We start from the raw sequence: 19966 nt of genomic DNA on the forward strand, positions 1-19966 counted from the left end.
CAGAAAAGTTTCTAAAAAAAATTTGCCACTCATGTGAGCTGCTGTCTGGAAAGTTTCAGTGTGATCTGTCAAGCGCAGGCCAAAAAGAAGGGGGGTCCCAAAACCTCTTTTCTCCATTCATATTTCTATAGGGATTTTGAACAACAATAGCGTAGAAACCACTGGATAAAATTACACCAGAAAGCTAGGACCTGGTCCAGAAAGATACCTTTTCATGATTTGGTGTGAATCCGTTCAGTAGTTTTGGAGAAATTAAAGAAAATCCACATTTTTATATATAGGGACACGAAGGCTTTACAAACCCTCCTGATCTCCTGCTGAGATCTCATTGGCTGCCAACACTACAACAAGGCAGTGTTGGCAGTCATGTTACTCCGATTCCCAGAAAAAAAGATGTTAAAAAACCAAAGGGGTCACTGACCCCTTAACTCTGGCGCTGGACTCCCAGAGGGACATCCCAGAGGTAAAAAGCATTTTTTTAAAAATTTCAGCAAGATTTGCGGTGGATCAAGTGAAAATTAAGAATAAAAAAGAAACAAGCATGGGCTCCAGCGCTTGCTAATTCTGAAGCCCCCGGGTGGGCCAAGTCCTGGGGGCATTCCCATTTTAATGCAGGGGGCCTTCCCATTTTAATGCAGGGGGGCTGCCGGTCCCCCCACTACCTCCTCCCCAGGGCAAAAACAATTATGTGTGCAGGAGGTCACCCAGCCACCTGCAGCCCCAAGGACTGCCACCTTGCCGGCTCTTTGAAGAACTGTACTAGGGACGCAAGTTTTAGTTACCTTAGGGCATGAGGTATAATTACTTGAGATAACTCTATAACAGATAAATTTTTATGGTTCCATACATTTAAAATGTGAGCCTAACTATAATGTCCCTGTGTTTGTTTTTTTAAGTGAATAGATAGATACAGTTCTGCAAATGCAGTTCTGTGCGGGCATGGAGACTTCTATGCCCTTGGTGTGGGCTCCCCAGGACATAGCTTGTGAGACGACTCTGGGGATTGGGCCCCCCGGGCCATTAATGGCTCAAGGAAGGGGAGCATTCAGTCCATTTTCAGTATTTTTTGCCATGAGGTGGGCTTTCTGGAGCATTTAGAGGCTTAGGAAAGAGCACAGCGTGGCCCCCACCCCATTTTGATAATTTTCAGTCTAAGGGTTGGTCTTCTCATGGTCTTTAGAGGCTCAGAAAGTGCAGCCATATGCTCTCTTTCCATTTTTAGAAACATTGGCCCCTTGGTGGACTCCCAGAGCCTGTAAAGTCTAGGGAAGGGGGTCACATGCCCCCTCCTATCAATAAAATAAAGCTGCTTCAGTTGTCATTTTGTCATTTTTTTAAACAATTCTATTGGAGTTCCATGGGATTGCAGCAATTTTTGCTGACTGCCAAATCTGCGGGGATGATGCAGCTGTCAACCCGGCTGCCTCACTCCATCATATTACAATGTTTCCACTGGGCTGACTGATGGGAACATCATATATAGATGTTCCCGCTTGTCAGCCCAGTGGGAACAGTGCTACGGTATTGATTCCCTTAAGGGAGCTGAGGCCAATACCGTAGCCCTACAGCACCCTCAGAATGTGCATAGCAAACAGTGTGCATCCTGAGGGTGCTGGGCAGGGACCCCCCTGGCCTCCTGCGGTGTTTTCAACAGGCTTTTCATGGGGGGGGTCCCAGCCATGAAAAGGCTGTCGGAAATTGGACTTGTGATCAGCGCGGTGACTAATCACAACTCTGGCCATCGTCAGCCCATCGGAAACCATATTCCTGGCGGGGACGGCGGTCCGATTGCCAGGGTCATAATGTGGCAGTCAGAAATACAATAGGGTGGCGGTCTGACCGCCACCACAGCATTGGACCGCCAATGTCATAATGAGGCCCTAAGTCCTCTAGTCCTGTAATGGCTGCCAGCAACATTCTTGTCAAATGGCATAAGGGGCAGGATATGGATTCCCTGTCCCTTTAAGCCCCAGCGAGGGGACCCAGAGGATCACCCATTGGGCCAAAATTGAAAAACCAGCAATTTTTACCATGATCCCATGGATTTTTGAAAAAAAACTAAAATAGAAAACCATGGCCATATTCTTTAAATAAGTGAAGGGGGCATGTGACCCCCCTCCCCAAGAGGTCTTCGGCCCAAGGAACCCCAAAGGCCCAATTTACCTATTAAGGGGAGGGGCGCATGTGCCACCCTCTCCCTGTGCCATTTTAAGCCCCAGGGACCCCATCCTCCGAGGCCCAGTTTAAGCAATATTAAAAGGGGGGCTTGTGGTTCCCCTCCCAAGGCTCGAGTCGGCTCCTGGGACCCTATCCCCTGGGGCCCAAAGTATTTCTTAAGAGAAGAGGTTGTTTTATTCAGTGCCAGAAACTACGAAGACAATGTGCACTTTTTCCTACCAAAAAAAATTAATTGATACATTTTTAAATATTTGCAAGAGTCTGGCAGCTGCCCCAATAATGACGTTTTACAATTATAATTGGCAAAGGCAAAAGGCTACCAGCTTTGCCAACGCTTGTTTTCTTTACATTGTGTTTGGTGTTGTAATTTAACGTTTGAAACCTTGGTTGATATACTGGCTACATAGTGCCTGTAATTTTAACATTGGTTTTGTTCCACTTAGCAGACACTCCAAAACGTGTAAATGAAAGCATACGTGCAGATGCATTTTTGAAATTCCCGTCTGATCTTGAAAAGCAACAATGTCTGTAAAGAAAGACACCTGGGTGTGTGACCCTTATAGACCTTCACGTCAACCGGAAAGAACGTTTTTTTGTCATCACCCCAGCGCCTCTTTGCCAATTTCCCTGCGATTTGCAAGCATAACAATAAAAAACCCTTCCAATCTTTTTCCCCCCAGGAGCTTGAGCAGAAGATTTGAAATGTATTATTTTGAGCTCGGCCCCTCAGTCTCACACACAGGCACATAACTTGTACAAATCCCCGCTGGGGTGAATGGGTTTGCACATGCACCCATAGAGGAAAAGATTTGTTTTTCAATTCAGTTATTTGTTAGCCAAGAATTCTGTTGTACTTGTTTTTTTTTAGTGAAATTCTTAGGTGCCCTAGTGGCCTTTAGCAGATGTGGAGCATATGAGAAACAAATATGGTACGCATTCAAACCAGCTAGTCTCTTTGTCAAAAACCCAAAGAATATATTTATGGAAGTCTTTAAGAAAAACATGGCTGACGTCTAGAGTTCCAGAATTACACGTTTCAAAGGGCTGCGATAGATCTCTTGTGGCCAACCCATGTCAGCATTGTCAGAGAAAAATCAGCTAATTTGACTTCTTTAGCTGAGAGGTATCCCAGGCAGCAGAGAAAAGGCACGTACTTTGCCTATGAAATCCACATGCCCAGTGGAGCTAGCCCTCCCCTGGCCCCAGTGGTCTGCGCCTTCCAGCTCGCCAGTAACCTCAGTGTTAAAAAAAAAAAACTCACAGAACAAGATGCTCTCTTAAGAATATAAATTAGAGGCGAAGTGTTGTTCATAAAAAAAGTACGAAAAAGTTCTGGACAAACAAAAAAGCTGGCAATCTGATTTAGTATCTGCGTTTTGCTTGGTGCACCAATAACCACCATAGAGCAGAGGCAACGAAAGTGAATGTTAACTTTTTTGTAATTTTGTTTAACTGCTTTTTAAATCATAATTTACCTAAATACAGTAATAAAACATTACACTGTCCCTGCGCAATGAGGTCCTTATAGAATTATGCACAAACAATCAAGGGACGTAATAATGAGTATCCAGGAGTGGTATAGAGTACTTATTGCACATGACAAAATCCTACATGTACTCTGGATTCAGAATCTATCAGATGCATTACATTCTGAGTTTTGGCTGCAAAATGGGGCATAACATGGAAATTATGGTGCTCTCCACATCAAATGTTTTTTCAGTTTTTACTGGCCCTTTTCCCTGCTATAAGATTGACATGTTTCTGCCTAAACGTAAAGTGGGTACAGGTTTCATCACATCCGATAATTACTGGGTACAGTACACTTCGTACCACTTGTAATTGAGGTAGCAGGTATTGGTGCAGGATCACAATTATCTGGCCCACTTGTAATCAGTGCCTAGGTGGCACTAATCAAAACGTCCCCACACAATTCCAATATTTGTGTTAGGTTTTTGAAATAGGATATTTCAGTTGCAAGATTTTAATCCAAACTATTCCTATTTTATGGCTGAGATCTCTTCATCGCTGTTTTGATATTCTTTTAGTTTATCAAATAGCTGTGTTTTAGTTCATCAAGGGCATTCAAGCCCCATTCTATGAAGAGAGATGGAGGTATGAATGCCATGGGAGGTGTAGCCAATGACCCACTCCCTAAAGTAACAGAACATCAAAAATAGTAATTTCCCCAATGAAGGGGACTTAAACATGAAGCATATGTTGGCAAATGCCACAGTAAAAGGTTAATAATGGATTAAAATTATGCAAGTGGAGAGTCTGACAAATCATATTGAGCAAGAATTGGAACCAGAGGACATAGGGGCTCCTCTGTTATGGTGGAGGAGCATGACCCCCTCTGCCCGCAGAGGCAAACAAAAAATTAAATGATAATAACAGGTTTATTATCATTTCGTCTTTCATTAGGAGCCCAAGTCTGGGGGGCAGGCTATAGGAAGAATGGTGGAGGAGTGGTGGGCACTGCTGCCAGTGTGCATGTCGTTTGGCTGGCCATCTTAGGATGGCCAAACCGACATGTCCATTGACATCTCTCCAACCCTGCTGCATTGCTGGGTGGAGAACAACAGCAGGCACAGGCTCCCAGGCCCGAATGGAGCGCAAAATCAACCCACTCCGCCCAGTCCCGATGCTGCTCTAATGGGTGTTACCAGCATGAGAGCAGCGCCTGGATTGGCAGTAGGGTAGTCTGGGGGCCTCAGCCTCTGCACACGCAGCAGAAGAGCGGAGAACGGCGAGCAGCAGACAAGTTAAAACATTTTTGTTTTATTATTGCTCCCCCACTACGTTTCCCTGACACCAGCCGCTACTGCAAGAGAAGACTAGTTAATGGATGTCTCCTTAATTATTTAGTTGTCTGCTACCAATACAATACATTTGGTGTATTCGGTGTTAATTGAGAGTGCACCAGGCACTAGCTCTTTTCAATCCCCTTTAAATGCTTTCTACATTCAGAGTAAGAGTTAAGGCACAGAAGTAATTAGACTTTGGGGTTGAATATGTTCGCACATACACATTTACTCTCATGTGAAGCCATTTTTGGTGTCTATTATGTGTAAAAGACTGAGGACCATTCTACAGTTTCAGTTTTGCATGATAACTTTAGAGCAATGTTCTTCAAACTATGAGGACGCTCCCTGGGCGGGTGGACATTCCTGAATGAGGGTGCAAGTTCATGCCTCTCCAGGGACATGCACGCTTCACAAGTGAGTCCTGCTTGTGGCATTGGTGGTGTATTGCGTAATGTCCGCTTGACTTAAACCACTGAAGGCTCATTCAGAGATACTCAGTGAAGCAGCGTGGGAGGCCGGGAGGCTGAAAAATTGTGCACTTTAGAATGTATTTTATACATGTTTAGTCTTTTCGGCGTGCCTTTAAATGAAACACTAAACGTTGTGGCATTTGTAGGGATATGCCACTGTTGCGGCGCAGAATGCGTCATTTCGTTGCCACATTTTTCATTAAAAATGAGATATTTGTTTATGTTTAGCTACTGTAAAGAAGCAACAGCTCCTTGGTAAATAACCGTTTTTAAAATCCTTCTAGTTCTTTTTTAACATAGCAGTGATTTCCTCTGCTTTAATGATCATATAATTTTGACAGCTTCATATATTTTAGTTGCTTTCTTCCACATGTTTGCAGGTTAAAGTTTATACTGCAAAGAAGTAAAAATATCGGATTTGACTGATTTTCCTATTTTTTCACCTAGCCTTGATTTAAAAATACTGGCAGGCTGGTACAATATCAGTTAGGTGGCAACTCCATGAATTGGGTTTTGGAAGGAGTGGGACTCTCGATGCGTCTGGAAGGGGACTGAGCTTTGAAATTAGCTATTTGTGTTATTTTGCTGGAGGTTTGGAGGAGGCTCTAAAGAGGTGATACTGGCTATGGCTTTCACCTAAAGGACTGGGTGTTTTTTTTTTTTTAAAAAAGGAGCATGGTGAGAATTCTCAGAGGCATATCGATTGGAATTTTAGGAATAGTTGGGGATTTTTCAAGCGGTGCAAGCCTTTAAAGACAGGTACTGAATTTGTTTTTCAACAATAGGAGATACACAAGACTTTCTACATGAGATGCAGGGGAACTGATTTGGGGCTTTTCCCCAGTCCAATTCACGGCGTGCAAACCATTTTGCACGCCTCCTTGCCCTTAAAACCATCAGTCCCTTTTAATGGTTTGAAGGTGAGCATAACTACACATTTTGCTTGGTGGGGGAAGGGGAGACAAAGTTTCAAGACCACTGCTTTAGAGGGTCTCGTGGTCTTCAAGATCGCCTTTGAAGTGAGTAAGTGACATTTTGCAATTTACTTCACATTTATCAAGAGTGGTCACTGATTTGATTTTGAGGGAGAATGTTTTCCAATAGTTGGAAGACACAAGGAACTTGATTTCAGTGAAGGCACAGGCGATGCTTGGGTCAGAATAGATTAAAAGGGATTGGGATCCGGATATGGATGAAGGGTAGTATGCTCTGAACTACAAATGGATTAGAACAAAGCTGTTGCAAGGGTGTCATGAGCCCATCTGCAAGCCTGGGAAATTCTCTACTGCTCCCAGGGTGGGTGCCTCAAGGCAGTCATGCCCAATAGATCATTTATAACACTATTGCAATGCAACTGCTGCGCCAATGATAGTTAGACCAATATACATACCAATGTTAAGAACCTGTAGAGGTTTCTGTGGTAGACTCTGAGCAACCCAGCTTGGTAGTCAGAAGGTGTATAGAACTTGGGAGTATAAACTGCATACAGATGGCACAGTTAGGACTTTATAAAATGGTTGAGAAACCTACATTCATCATTATGTTTATTACTAAGGCATTGATGGCTGTGAGGCTGATGAGGAAAGGTGTTATTAAAGTTGAGTATCTGGTATTTAAAATATGCCTTTGAGCTGATGGGCATCCCTTAACTCACTTTTGAAAAGATTGTGAGATTGAGGACACACAGGGGAGATTGAAGTCATGGGTAAGATAATGGCTTTGAAATAGACCTATAGTGATTTGATAAATAGAAATGGATACTCTTCGTCCTGGTTGGGTAAGGAATGCCACAATGGGAGGAGATCTAGAACTTGATGCAGAGAGTAGACTGATTTGCAAATCTATAATATTTTTTCTGAGAAGTGGAATGTGACGGGGGGTTGGTGTTAGACAAATCAATTGATTAGCATGACTTGTTTAATGTACAGGGGAAAGGATGACAAATGTGATAAGTTCCAAAGGCCATTTTGAGAATGATGGGATTTCTTGGTAAGGTGGAGAGAGAGGCTTGACTTGTTTCAGTATGTATGCTAGAAGGCATCTCACACACAAAGTGGAGAATAGGACTGCAGAAAGGTGACATAAAAAATAGAAACATTTTCTACCTGTCAATAATACAAGTTTATTTCATTTAAATTTAAAGTCCCATGATATGGATCCAAAACAGCAGCAGGTTCTGATTATGGTTGGCTTCTAAATCTCTTGGTTACAGACCAAAATATCATGAACATTTACAAATAAGATATAAGAAGGAATTGATTGTGGTCATAAAAGGGTGCACAGTTTGACATTCAGTTACATTAGTGTTAGTAATGTTTGGTTAATAAAAAAGAAGGGGGGATTGGATAAACAATCATAATGTCATAAAGATGTAACTAACTGACCCTTCCGTTGGAGGTGGTCATACATTCTTAACCCAGAAGACCTATATCTTGGCTTGTCCTCAATGCATGCTGATTACATGTGACAATTCATATTGGTAGACTTCCAATACTGAGGACAGTGTTGATGTATCTTCTGGATAAATACAGAGAGAAGCAGACAAACATGTAATTGTCAAATGAAATGCTTCTCACCACAAAAAAATGGATTAAATGCTTAGCGGTTAAGCAGCAGCGGGAATGCGATCTCATATCTTCTGTCACATGCTTTGAAGTCATAAGACATCTACAAATAGTGACTTACCCAATACTGAAATAAGTAATCCACCTTGCAATGATACAAAAATGAGCTCATGTACTGCAGTTTCTAAAGTTAAGGGAATATACGCCAATGTGAATGCAGAGGTAACATTTATTTCAAAACCTTTCCAAGGATTTATACAGCTGTGCGAATCTTCAACAAAGGCTGAGAAGATACCTTCCTATGCCAACATCAATTTCACAGTATTGATCACCGATCCTAAGGTTAATTGGCAAAATGACATTTGAATGCACAATATTCAAAGCAGAAATTGCATCAAACATTGGTCCTGGAAGCAAGTGAACCTAAACCTAAGTCAGTAGAAATACACGATATCATAGCCTCTAGTACAAACATACCAGCTCCTTTTCAATGAGCTCCTCCTTTTAAATGTGACAATCATGGCTAGTTGTTTCAACTGCAATACCACAGTAGGATAATATTTCTGATACTATTTAGAATATAGGCATTTTAAAGATTTCCCTCAATGAAATGTCACACTGGCCAAAAGAGAGCACACTTCTTTAAAATCTTATTTCATTTTCAGACCATGTCAAAAGTGCAAAGTGCACCTCAATGTAGATGTAGCTTAAGTGAAATGGGTTCCTCTTCTAGGTGCATTTATGTTAAAATTGCAGAAATAAAGCACCGTTTAAAATATATTTTAAGGGATTAGAGAATATGGTCAAAGGATAAGATGAAAGTGTGGTCATTTATATTTTATCAATGGAATATCACTTATGGCACAGACTATAAATAATGTTGTATTCTGTTGCAACACCATTCTAAATGGATCTTTGTTGGCTAGTAACAATCTTCTCACATAGACAGTTAGCAATCAATGAGGCAATTTGTCTTGTTATGCACCTTTCAAGTGTAATGCAGTTGACACCTCTTGACTACAATGATACTGCAGAGGTATCAGTCTACCAGTCTAAAGGTTATGTTGAGTAAAATATCAAAAAGAATAAACATTCATAGTGAAATACAAAGGAAACAGATGTATCATGATGCTTATCTACAGAGCACCCGCACACCTGTAGTACTTAGAGAAATTCAAACCATGAATGAAGACAAAAGCAGAGGCTCTGAGTGTACATATTTTTCTGTGGTAGCCTCAGTATTAAAATGTAATGATTGCTTGTAAAAGGTGTTTTTTCAGTAGTGCTGAAAGTTAACATAGATTTTGGATTCCATGTCAGTGGTTACTCTCATGTTGGTGCTTATAGAAGCAATTACATTAAGAAAATAATATCAACATGTACAAAGACTGTCATCGCAATTACCAACAAGTAAAACTTGGTGGTAACCATGTGCAAATTTTAAAAATGCATTAAAATGCATTTTTAAAATTGACATGTAACGCACACATGCCCCTTTAGCATGTGTGCGCCTTACATGTCCTGAAATGTTTTTTTGGGGTGCAGCAGAGGGGGCCTTAGGTCCCCAGCACCCTGGGGTTTAGCATTTCCCAAATTGCGAATTCCAGTTAGAAATTCGCAATTTGGGAAATGCAAAAAATTCGAAAATATATGCCTACAGGCCCATAGGTGCGAATGGGCTCAGAATCGCTATTTGTGATTCGGTAATAGCATTTGCGATTTTTAAGAAATCGCTATTACCGAATCGCAAATATGACACATACCATTTTGCGAATCAGAAATAGCAATTTCGTAAAAATCGCTATTAAAGAATCCCAAAGTGGTTTCTTATATATCTGGCCCTATATGTAGTGTAACTTCTGATTTGCGACCAGTCACATTATAGACACTGTAATTCACAGCAGAATGTTAAAATTGAAATGGCAAGGCTATCCATCGTAGTGCAGCACATACAAATCTGCATGACAATTTTAATACCAAATAGTTCACTACTTTGCAAGCAGAGATGAAGTTACATTTCAATACTGGAAACATGCCTCTGTAATGCTGAAGGGTGATGCATATTTAAACAATACCTCTCTCAGCAAATATTTTGAAATAACCTCCTGCTTATAATTGCAAAGAATTTAACCATAGCTCTCAGTTTTCATCACTTTTGACCTCTGAATAACCTGCTGACTCTCAAGCCACAAAATAAGCGTGCAGCAATGTCAAAAAACTTTTTCTTATTGTGAAATAGTGCACATTGAAAGTAAATTGATGAATCTTGCAACACATGGTAGGGCTGATGCCCACATGTATTGATTCCTTGGCAGCTTCTTTAGTGAACGTTTTCTTGCAGACAGCTTCCTGCTTAGCCAGTGGGTAATCACAGACTCCAGCTGTCTGACAGATTAAAGGAACGCCACCTCCAAGGCTAACCCGGCATGGGAGGCTCTCGGCTGGAAGGGACTCAGAATGTTCTCCTTCCCCGCGCCTCCAGCGTATCTTAGCATGGAAGCACTATAACTACAGTTGGCGGAGCAGAATGCTAACTACATGTTTCTTCTTCTGCGAGATTGAGTCACTCAACCTGTCAGCTTGATATTAAAAAATCAAATTCTGCTCTGATCGACTAGTTTTCAGGGCAGGCGTCATCACTGAGGTCTGCAAGCTCTCCCCTCCTTGATAACAGCAGTTGTCAAGACTGCCTTTATCTCTTCCGTCTGCTGTGCGATGTATGGACCTGTAGTTCTGTTTTTTACACACAAAAAATACCAAGGCCTCTCCAGAGGAAATGCTGAAATGGCAAGACGATCTTACGAGCATCCAAAATATGGAAGGCACATTCTGAGTGGGGTTGTGGGGGCGGGGGTTGGCTTCTAAATTGCAAAAAGTGCATTGCCTTAGATGTCCTTTAGTAAAGGAGAAGGCAACATTGCGCTCCTCAGTGACCCTTCGCATCTTCTTTACAAGCGAAACACCGAGTCCTTCAGCCAAAAATTAAAACGGATCATTAGATCGTGCTAACTCACAAAGGGGGTCATTCTGACCCTGGCGGCCGGTGACCGCCAGGGTCACCGACCGCGGGAGCACCGCCAACAGGCTGGCGGTGCTCCCTCGAGCATTCTGACCGCGGCGGTTCAGCCGCGGTCAGAAGCGGAAAGTCGGCGGTCTCCCGCCGACTTTCCGCTGCTCGGGGGAATCCTCCATGGCGGCGGAGCGCGCTCCGCCGCCATGGGGATTCTGACACCCCCTACCGCCATCCTGTTCCTGGCGGGTCTCCCGCCAGGAACAGGATGGCGGTAGGGGGTGCCGCGGGGCCCCTGGGGGCCCCTGCAGTGCCCATGCCAATGGCATGGGCACTGCAGGGGCCCCCGTAAGAGGGCCCCGCATAGTATTTCAGTGTCTGCAAAGCAGACATTCGGAGCCGGCATCTTCGTTGCAGGGGCATTTCCGCTGGGCCGGCGGGCGCTCTTTTCGAGAGCGCCCGCCGGCCCAGCGGAAATGTGAGAATGGCCGCCGCGGTCTTTTGACCGCGGTGCGGTCATTTGTCGGCGGGACTGTGGCCGCCCGCCACAGTCAGAATCAGCCCCAAAGTCTCAAAGCAAAGATGGCAGATGCGGTTGTTACCACAGCCAGTGGTACAATCAGTGATATACATTTATTTTTGTATTTATTTGTATGCTGCACGCCACAAATCAAATGCCTGTAGGCGCAGTCGGTCGACTAATAAACAGCAAACATCATAAAAATATACAATACTGTGCCGAGAATACCAGAACGAGAAGGCTATTTAGACATAGCAGAGTAATTTTGCACTACATTGTAGTTCACAAGTTTGGGACCCAACATTCATCCACCACCATTCAATGGTATGTGTTTAACCCTCTGTCTGATTCTCTTAAAGCTAATTTGCCCCACTATCAATCAAACCGATTGATAATCATCATAGATGTGTGACTACAGTATAAAACCTCAAAAATTTATAAAAATGTAGAAAAAGGAGAATCTAGACATGAACCATAAAATCATACGAATTAATTCATAATTTCTATAGGAGATACTGAAGATTATTTGGGTTGTAGGTTGATAGGGGTGTGAGTCCTTCTCAAGCAACAACCACAATCATTGTCAGGGTCAACCACAAAAGTCACCAAATTAACCTGTGCTCAGCCCCCTGATAGCTTGGCAGAAAAGTAGTCAGGCTTCCCTTAGAGGCAAAGTGTAAAGTATTTATGCAGCACACAAACAGTAATGAAATCATCAACAATCCTGCACCATTTAAAAAAAATTGAGTCAAATTAATAAATTATTTGACTCCAAAACAACAAAACTCTAATCAGTAGATCTGGAGATATGCAATTTTGAAGTTTTAAGGTAAGAATAGTGCCTAAAAAAGCACTACTCACAGTTATATGGTCCTGCAAGACCAGGTAATAGACACAAGTTCAGGCCAACTGAGATAGAGCACAGGCCAGATAAAGGGACCAGTTTTGAACTGCTGAAAATGTTTCATTCTAAAGTCTAGTGAAAAGAGTTCTGTTCGTAGTGCAGGAGGACGCAAGGAGCAGCGAGTTTGTCGTAGATGGTCTCCACTATATTGTGAAGAGCTGGCTGGGTGTCATAGAGGGTTGTTGCTGTAGAACGGAGAAGATGTAGGGCAGCGTGGACAGTCGTAACCGGAAATTCTTGTTGGCAGTCACTGAGGGCTGTTGATGCTGTAGCACGAAGTACAGATCTCGTGCAGCCTGGCGTCACTGGCGGTTGCTGTAGCTCAAAGAGTCAGATCCACTAGAGCTTCACATTAGGAGATGTGTGGGCAGCAAGATCTTGGCACGAAGGAGCCCATTCACAGTTGTAAAGAGTACAAAACTTTAGGATTTCTTCTTTTCTTCAAGGAGGATCTCAACTGATGTCACACTAAGGGTCCAGGACCTGGGAGGCACCTCTTGGGGATAAGGAACTCACACCAGCAGCGGCCAACAGGGCTCATACATGTCCAGTTTCAGGTCCAGTCTGGGAGGTCAGGTGGGAAGTTGTAAGGAGCTTGTTGTGTCCCTGTAGCTCATATCAGGAGATCAGTTAACCTTGGATGAAGGGTGCAGGTACACCCTTTCTTCTCAGACAGCAGGACAGCCGGGCAACCCTTCTTCTGTAGTATCCAAAGGTCCCGGAGTATACTCAAAAGTGGGTCTGAGGGTCTCATTTTTATACCTGGTGCTCCCTTTGAAGTAGGAGAAGCTCTGGAGATTCCCCCCCCCCCCCCCACAGAAGTGTTCAGAGTTTCTTGCCTCCCTGTGCTGGTCCCAGTCTGTCTGAGGGCATACTAGGCTGGTGTGAAGTTCTTTGTGAGTATGCTGGGCCAGTGCCTTTGAAGTGCAAATGTGGTAGGTGACAGCTCCACTCCCCCATAAATTCAGGATAGCCCATCCTGCCAACATCCAGACCCTCTATTGTGATACTTCTGGGGGAAATATACAAAGACCAACTGCCAACTACTCTGTGATAGAGTTGCCACGGAGGGTACAATGTCCTAAGGATTTTGGTTATATACACAGACCAGTCAGGGGGTGTTAAACATCAAGAACCTATTTATTCTGTTAGTTTCACAGGGTTTCTTTAAGTCAACGTAAAGGTCAGTGTTCTGTTCAGTGTGTAGGTCTTCCTTGGTGTGAGAGTTTTTTCTTATTTGTTCTCGCCTTGGAGAGGGAGAAAACAAAGGCCAGATGTCAGGTAAGTGTTCTTTTCTACTCTTTTATGCATGCAAGGAGGGGGGGTTGTGTGTAAGGGGGTCCTTCATGCAAAAGGAAAAAAACAGGCAGTCAACACCCTTGTGCACTGGCTCTCAAACCAAACGTTATTCACCACAAAAGGGACCCTGTGAGTTAGTGTTGTTTTCAAGCCAGGGAGGACATAACTGCCTAATCTGGTGTGCCCCTGGTTGGCCACACCTTCCCCTTCCTACCTCTAACCTTTTTAACATCGGGATAATCTGATCGCGTAAGCAGTCACACACCTGAAAAAGCCACGTCTTTCCAGGGAGGTGTGGGCCTCTTCACTTCTCTGGTGTTCTCCCTCAGCTCCGCTGCCTCTCCGAGTTGGCTCCACAGTTCTGTCTGCCAAGGGAATACTTCCCTCACGTTCTGGTTAATCCTCGAGTCCTCCTTCGCCGTGCCATCTCTGTCCATGCGCTCTCAAGCCAGCATCCTTCTTCTCCTCTCGATTCCCTTCCCTTTCCTTTTCTTCCCCCCAGACGTCGGTTCACTTACTGATGCATACCTTCGTATTCTTCAAATTGTCCCCCTGGGGCACAGGCCAGACAGTTCAGGGTTCTCCAGCCCGTTTCCCTCCATAGCGGGAGGGGACTCCCTGTTACATACTCCTAGTCATGTGACCCAGAAAATAGGCTGCAGGCACCAAATGGTTAGGACAAGAAAATGTCAGCTTTCTAAAAGTGGAATTTTTTAAATTGTGACTTAATGTCCGACTTTACCATTAAAGAGTGTTTTGATTTACAATTCTTCAGACATCTAACAACATATTCCTAACTGTTCCCTAACTAAACCTATCACTTATTGAATGTAATAAGGTAACCTAATGTTATCCTCAGAGTAGTGAAAACCAAATTTAGGAGTTTTTCTCTACCAGGATGTGTAAAACCTAAACATACATGTGCAACTTTTTAAATATACTGCACCTTGTCCTATGGTCTGTTTAGGGCCCAAACTAGGGGTGAGTCATATGTATTAAAAAGAAAGGTTTAGGCCTGGCAAAAGGTTTTTTTTTCCACATCAAAATGACAGTTTAAAACTGTATACAGGCTGCAATGGCAGACCTGAGATATGTTTAAATTAAGACTACTTAAATGGGTGGCACTGTAAGTGCTACAGGCCCACTAGTAGAATTTAATTTACAGGTCCTGGGTACATATAGTACCACTTCACTAGGAACTTACAAATAAATTAAATGTGTCAATTTGGTGTAAGTCAATTTTACAATGTTTAAAGGTGAGATCACAAGCACTTTAGCACTGGTTAGAGGTAGTAAAGTTCACAGGGTCCTATAGGCCAGCAAAATGGGCTCAGAAAACAGAAAGGTGAAGACAAAAACTTTGTGGGGTGACCCTGCAGAGGGGGCGATGTCATACTATAATAATGTAAGAATTTGCTCCTAAACAAGTAAACACTGCAAAGATTTGAAGATGAGTTACGTTGACATTTCAAGTAGAGAGTTTAAATACTTAAGCAACACACTTTAACAAATATCATAAGTCCTCAATAATATTAATCACATATGTGGATAAATTAAGTAGTTTGAGACCTGTCAAATAACTGTAAGAACAAAAAAAGAGTGTCATTTTATGGGAAGGTTTTGGCATAGATTTATTTTCATTATATGAGACTTAGTTGAAGGCATTTATAGTAAGTGCAGCGGCAGAATAATTTTAAAATGGTAGTTGAAATGAATCACAGGAAGTAAGTAATTTGTATCCACAGCTGGAAAGGGCACAAATATAGTGATGAACCCATGAAGGGAAATCATACCTGAATTCACAAAAATATTAAAATATTGACAACAAACAAACAAGAGCAACTACCTAAAGAAATGTTTAAATGAAGGTTTAAGTGTTGAACATGCCACAGGGGGAGAACAGTAAGCTTTTCTTCCTTCTTCCTCCTGTAGTTCACAGTGTCACTGGAGCCACAGAAAAAGAGAGGGGGGAATTCTCCTCAGCTCCTGTGTCCCCCTCTCCTCTGGCAAATAGAAAAAGGGAGTTTGGAATTTAAGAATGAGTATCTAACTTCAATTTACTTTCATAGCTCCACTTGGATGTAGTTTGACAGCTCTGCCAAGGTCCTGCGTGTAGTATATCACTTCAGAGCTTAAATTCCTTGAGTCTCCTGGGATAGATTTTGTTCTTAAATAGAATATCCTACTCCCATGGTGTATGGCCTAACTGCCTGAGGTAGCTAGTAGTGGCAACTTTCATGAGGCATCACCTACAGCACATGCTGAACCAGTAAAAATAGGGAACCTCATAATGGTGATGCAGCCATCTAAATTGCATCAACCTCAAGGCTGAGGACTGGCTTTAAAAGACGAATGCCAGCTCATTGTTTTTTATTTCTCTGTCCCGCTAGACATGCCTAAACACTACTGTTCACATTATTCTGGTAAATAATATATGCTTCTTTCTCTTTGTTTTCCAAGAGGTGGTAATGTAGCAGTGAAATGCTTGTATTTGCCTTTGAAAAACTATCTCTGCCCCCGCATTCACCTGGCTATTTAACCTTTGATTGACAACAAGAACAAGCATTTGCAATGCAATTGGTCTCACGTTTGATCAGGTAAGAGCTATTAGCATTGTAAATTCCTAACTGGACTTTTCTTGTGACTTAAATTGAAAATGAAAAGTAAAACAGTTGACGTAAGCGAGCCGATTCAAAGTGACATGACCGCCATAAGCATGAGCACGATGGAGAAACACAAAAAGAAAAAGATGTTTGCTCGTAGTCAAACGTATCGGCAATTGTGCAATTATCCATGTAACGGGGCAGAAAGTCAGAACCACATTCGCTGTATTTTACATTTCATAAGTCTGCCTATTGGAACCATGACATATGATACCACCATTCAATCATGACTTTTCAGAAACACAACAAGTTGCATTGTGGAGCTTGCAATTTTGCTTTTTACAGTTTAATTGTTGGCTCTAAACTGAAGCATTGCTAGTGCTGTTGGCTACAATGCCGGAATTGGCTGACAGTGTTACACATGACTTGGAGCCACTTGTCAACTATGTTTTATAGTTTTGTATAGTTGTCTAGTTCATTTAAAAAACTGCCTGTTTTGCACATAAAGCCAAAAGAAAAGTCTGCTCATGTATTTGCTGATAGTTCACTCTTTCACGCACACCATGCATTAAAACAAACATTGGCAAGGGGGATTGTTTTTTTTGTGGTGTAGAAAGTTTTATATACCGAGCTTCATGACACAATAAACGTACAACATAGACAAAAGCAGCGCAACCTTCAATAACACAAAAAATCAGTTAAAGATAGATGGTAATAGCAGAAGGAATATCACAAGATTCTCTCACACATATAGAACAGGTAGAACACAGGAAACTAACACACAAAAGGGAGCTTGAGGTGTTACAGGACTATTTTACAATTTCCATAAACAGATGTAAAGATGCACGAAGTACAAAACTATTGAAGAAACAGACAAACCATATGTGAACTTACCATACATTCATGTACTTATGTAGGATGAACAGTAGTCACCTGCCTCGTGTAGTATGCTATCAGTACTTCCTGTATATGGAAGCACCAAGAGTACTACTGTTCACTGGTTGTGTTAAGGAAAGAATAAAATGCAAGGAAATCTCAATACTACAGAAATTGGTAGAGAGTATTGTCGAACTATACATATTTAAAGAGCAGTACAGGCCCCAGCTGCAAGTACACAATGTAGGTGAGAGTTCACTCCAAAGCAGAACAAAAACTCTGTTAGTTTCAGTTAAATGGGAAAAATGTTTAACAAGCTTTCAAGAGTTTATAATCACAGGGCAAAAAGTACCCATTTCATTCTCATTGTCAATTGAGACTTCACTTAGAAAATAGTGGTCAAAGAAAACTTTAGCAAAGAATATACAGAGTCAAATAGGAAGTCTTGGGAACAGAGCAATAAACACATACTCAGGGAAGGAATGTTAATGTTTTATCAAAGCTCTGTTAGGATTGCGATAAGGGAAATCTACAGAAGAGGTCACGAGTTTAAGGATGCAGGTGATGTGGTGTTTATGTGAAAGTATATTATTAACTTTTTTTCTGTGACTTGTGATTTGTTTTTAGGATAATATGTATGAAGTCAGTATTTTTGTGACTATATAAAGGACTGCTTACAAGCAGACATCTGAGATCAGTTTTAAGCTCTACAGATGTGACTGGTCTCCTAGCCATTGTGGTTAAACCTACTTTTGCCAGAGAAGTCTTGCCTCTCTTTATTCCAGTTTTCCCCCAACCATTGTATAGTCTCCTAGTTATGGGTTCCCTACTTTGAGAGAAGTTATGACACTCATGTTCACAATTATGTTCTCCCTTCATAAAATTTATTGAAACATCAGACATATTAAATGTGTGTGTAGGTTTTGCTGGAGCAACCGTGGAAGTCTTCACACTTTGGGTTTAGAAACCATAAGCACATGGGTAAGAAAACACCAACACCAATCTAATCCTCTGTGGTCGACTGAATTTTTGGACTTGGTGACGGAGGTAGTAGTCAGAAACATTAAATCACCAATCAATGACATTATACCATAAACAACATTAAACACAATAACAAATTGAACATTAAATCAGACTCCAAACCAATAAAGTTTCAAAGCTTTATTTCAATTCCAAAATCAATGTTACATAAATGGTGCACAGAACTATGTTATAAACATATACGAAAACCATAGGCTGACCAAAGGGTCTGAAAAGATTGAACCTACTAAACATCAATACTGCTAGACACTCCAAAAGAATAATGTAGATAAGCAACAACACAATATGAAGATTATGACCAGATTTCAAATCAGATGAAGGTGACATCAGTAAATCATCAAAACTCACTTCCCACAATCAATTTCAGAGCTGGGCCATTCCTAACACTAACCAAAATTGGGAATTGCATGTGTGGGAATGAGCTAACACATGCAGGCAAAAGCAAATTTAAAAGAAGGCAAAAATAATTAGGAAAACATCTAACTATGGAAACTAACTACAAAAATATACTGGTGCACGTGCCTAATCTAAAAGAGAAACAAGAAGCCACATTCAATTATAAATCTCCTCATGGAACAGCAGACAGCATTGATTCGTCCGCTGACAACAGCATCAGGACAGTGTAGAACACGAGCTGCACATGGGACAAATCAGGAGTTCAGATTTAGTTGGTTTTATTAGTACTGAACCACATAACAGAATAGGGCAGTTAAGACCATGATGAGACAACTTATCAGGGAACTCAGAATAGAAATGTGAGAGAGCAGACTTATGACAGAGTTCTGGACAGCTTTAACACAAGAGTGGACTAATGTTCCCCAGTTATGAATGCATGGAGAGACATAACATCATTGATAGATGAATGGCTAGATACACCCTTGTCCCCTACACCTGAGTCATGCCTATTCGGAATCAGGGATAGACCCAAAGGACGAAACAAATACACAGATGCATTGATTTAGCGCTTGTGCTATACAAACGCCTGATAGCAATGCAATGGAAGGCACCTAGCGAAACGAATATTCTTCAGTGGAAGAGAGATCTGATGCGCTGGGCAAAAGCAGAGGCACATACACTGCAATCACTTCAAGACAGAGGGGTCCAAATCAAGGGCATAGAAACATGGGACTCTTTCGTTACCAACTTGGAAAGCAAAGACTATACACGACCCCCTTGAGCAATCGACTCGATAAAACAATAGGACAATGCTGTCAGGGAGCACACGTAAGTGGAAGCACTGATCACACACTCCAGGAAATGCAGCAATGAGTGAACACCTCAGTAAACAGCTGAAACGATAGTGGCATGAGGATGGCGGGACACACTAGGGGACAAGGCGCAGACATAACCGGTCAATATCAAGCCCAAATTGAAATCATGTTGTGATAGATAGTCTGGGGGTCCTTCCTTCTTCTTCCCCTTCTCTCCCCTGCTCCCCTCTCGCAGTCAACTGACCACCTACGCGCCGCCTGCGCTCTAACTACTGTGGGACAAATACAGAACGTTCCCCCTCCACCTGATGAGGGGCACCTATATCAAGGAGCGCGAACACCCCCCGAGCGGCTCCCCTGATCACAATCACCTTCATTTTTTTTTTTTCTTCTCTCCCTCTCTTTCATTTCTTCCTCTATAATTTCTCTTTTAATACTGTTTCTAAATAATTTCAGTTGATTGTACAAGTAGCAATCACCTTGCAG

The 19966-nt window shown here is 42.1% G+C and overlaps 1 protein-coding gene across 2 annotated transcripts in view; it reads right to left on the reverse strand.

The window, feature by feature from the left end:
* Positions 1-19966, reverse strand: part of PTPRD (protein tyrosine phosphatase receptor type D) — a 3982777-nt gene that overhangs the window by 1723443 nt on the left and 2239368 nt on the right. The gene's annotated exons all lie outside the window — the stretch shown is intronic.

This window comes from Pleurodeles waltl, chromosome 1_1, assembly GCF_031143425.1.
Source record: "Pleurodeles waltl isolate 20211129_DDA chromosome 1_1, aPleWal1.hap1.20221129, whole genome shotgun sequence".
NCBI lineage: Eukaryota > Metazoa > Chordata > Amphibia > Caudata > Salamandridae > Pleurodeles > Pleurodeles waltl.